This window comes from Dendrobates tinctorius, unplaced genomic scaffold (assembly GCF_039654945.1).
Source record: "Dendrobates tinctorius isolate UK_male_01 unplaced genomic scaffold, ASM3965494v1 ptg000030l, whole genome shotgun sequence".
Lineage (NCBI taxonomy): Eukaryota > Metazoa > Chordata > Amphibia > Anura > Dendrobatidae > Dendrobates > Dendrobates tinctorius.
The window spans coordinates 54,370,898-54,374,106 of NW_027361698.1; positions in this window are offsets into that span (position 1 = coordinate 54,370,898).

The window sequence follows — 3,209 nt, forward strand, 5'->3', positions numbered from 1 at the left end:
TGGGGGGCAAAGCATAGCTCGGAGTCAAGTATGACCCCAAGACAGCGGGCATGTTGCTGGGGAGTAATAGTGGAACCACACACGGAAATGGCAATGTCGGGTATAGGTACATTAGTAGCTGGAGGAAACACAAGGTGTTCAGTCTTTGACAGATTCAGTTTCAGATATAGTAAGGACATGATGTTAGACACAGCGTTTAGACAATCGTTGTTTTCTAAAAAGGCAAGTGTGATGTCAGGAGAAGTAGCGCATAATTGTGTGTCATCGGCGTAGAGATGGTACTGGAAACCAAATCTACTGATTGTTTGACCAATAGGGGCAGTGTACAAGGAGAAGAGAAGGGGGCCTAGGACTGATCCTTGAGGAACCCCAACAGTAAGGGGAAGATGAGAGGAGGAGGAACCAGCAAAAGAAACAGTAAAGGAGCGGGCAGAGAGATAGGAGGGAAACCAGGAGAGAATGGTGTCCTTGATGCCGATGGAGCGGCGCATAGTAAGGAGGAGCTGATGATCCACAGTGTCAAATGCTGCAGAGAGATCCAAGAGAATTAACATAGAGTAATGACCATTTGATTTAGCTGTTTGTAGATCATTAGAGACTTTAGTGAGGGCAGTTTCAGCAGAGTGTAAAGAGCAGAAACCGGATTGGAGAGGGTCGAAAAGAGAGTTATCAGAGCAATAGTGGATCAGACGGGAGTGGACCAGGCGTTCCAGGAGTTTAGAGATGAAGGGAAGATTAGAGACAGGTCTATAGTTAGCGGCACAGTTTTGGTCAAGGGTTGTTATTTATCATAGAATCATAGAATCGTAGAGTTGGAAGGGACCTCCTGGGCCATCTGGTCCAACCCCCTGCTCAAAGCAGGATTCGCTAAATCATCCCAGTCAGATGTCTGTCCAGCCTCTGTTTGAAGACTTCCAATGAAGGAGAACTCACCACTTCTCGTGGCAGCCTGTTCCACTCATTGATCACTCTAACTGTCAAAAAGATTTTTCTAATATCTAATCTGTGTCTCCTCCCATTCAGTTTCATCCCATTGCTTCTAGTCTTTCCTTGTGCAAATGAGAATAAAGTTGATCCTTCTACAATGTGACAGCCCTTTAGATATTTGTAGACAGCTATTAAGTCTCCTCTCAGTCTTCTCTTTTGCAAACTAAACATTCCCAAATCCTGCAACCGTTCCTCATAAGACAGGGTTTGCAGACCGGTCACCATTCTGGTCGCTGTTTTCTGAACTTGCTCCAGTTTGTTGATGTCTTTTTTAAAATGTGGTGCCCAAAACTGGACACAATATTCCAGATGAGGTCTGACCAAAGAGGAGTAGAGGGAAATAATGACTTCACGTGATCTAGACTGTATGCTTCTGTTAATACATCCTAGAATTGCATTTGCCTTTTTTGCTGCTGCATCACACTGTTGACTCATATTCAGTCTGTGATCTATTAGTATACCCAAGTCTTTTTCACATGTGCTGTCACTTAGCCCTATTCCTCCCATTCTATATATGCTTTTTCCATTTTTATTGCCCAGATGTAGTACTTTGCATTTCTCCCTGTTAAAAACCATTCTGTTAGTTGCTGCCCACTTCTCCAGTTTATTTAAATCTTTTTGAATCCTCTCTCTCTCTTCTCTAGTATTAGCTTTGTGTCATCAGCAAATTTAATCAGTTTACCCTCAATTCCTTCATCTAAATCATTGATAAAGATGTTGAACAATACAGGGCCCAGGACAGAGCCCTGTGGTACCCCACTTGAGACATTCTTCCAACTGGATGTGCAGCCATTTACGACCACTCTTTGGGTCCGATCACTAAGCCAGTTATGAATCCACCTAACAGTTGCCTTGTCCATTCCATACTTAATCATTTTTTCAATAAGGATTGTATGAGAGACTTTGTCAAATGCTTTGCTGAAGTCAAGATATACTATATCTACAGCATTTCCTTGATCCACCCAATCAGTGATACCGTCATAGAAGGAAATTAAGTTAGTCTGACATGACTTATTAGTTACAAACCCATGCTGACTCTGTTTAATCACTTCATTCTTATCCAGGTATTGACATACATGTTGTTTAATAATTTGTTCAAAGATCTTTCCTGGTATAGAAGTCAGACTCACCGGCCTATAGTTACCTGGGTCCACCTTCTTCCCCTTTTTGAAGATAGGAACAACATTTGCTCTTCTCCAGTCTTCTGGCACTTCTCCTGTTCTCCAAGAATTTTCAAAGATTATAGAGAGGGGTTCAAAAATTTCTTCTGCTATCTCCTTCAATACTCTGGGGTGTAATTCATCTGGACCTGGAGACTTGAATTCATTTAGGCTAGCTAAGTGTTTCCTCACTATTTTTCTGTTTATAGATATCCTGGATTCTTCTATTCCCTTAATAGGACAGTGAATAACAGTTGATGTTACATTTCCTTTCTGAGAGAAAACAGATGCAAAATAGGAATTTAAAAGTTCAGCCTTCTCAACATCCTGTCTTACCATTTCATCATTTTCATCCTGTAAAAATCCTATAGCATCTTTGACTTTTCTTTTACTTTTGACATATCCCCAAAATCCTTTATTATTGCTTTTGACATCTCTTGCAAGCCTCAATTCATTTTCAGCTTTAGATAATCTGATTTGTGCCCTGCAGGTTCTGCAGACAGCATTATATTCTTCTTTAGATATGCCTCCCTCTTTCCATTTTATAAACATTTTTTTCTTCCTTTTTAGCATGTGCTTAAGTTCTGTGTTCATCCATCCTGGTTTCCTTAACTGCTTCCTATTCTTCCCTCTTTTCGGAATTGTTAACAACTGTGCTTTGAGAATTTCATTTTTCAAGATTTCCCATCCTTCCTGGACATTTTTGTCTTTAAGGATATCCAGCCATTGGATCCCTCCAATTCTCTTTCTGAATCCCTTAAAATCTGCCTTTCTGAAATCTAACCTTGACGTCTGAGTCTTCACAGGTCTTCCGCCTCTAGTTATCCAAAATTCTAAAATAGCATGGTCGCTACCTCCTAGGGTCCCAGCCACTTTTACCTCCTCAACCATTTCCTCCCTGTTTATAAGGATTAGATCCAAGGTAGCAGTTCCCCTTGTTTTCTCCCTTACCTTTTGGAAGATAAAGTTGTCAGCAAGAGAGGATAAGAATTTCCTTGACCTGTTAGTTTTGCCTGAGAGAGATTCCCAACAAATGTCTGGATAGTTGAAATCTCCCATGAC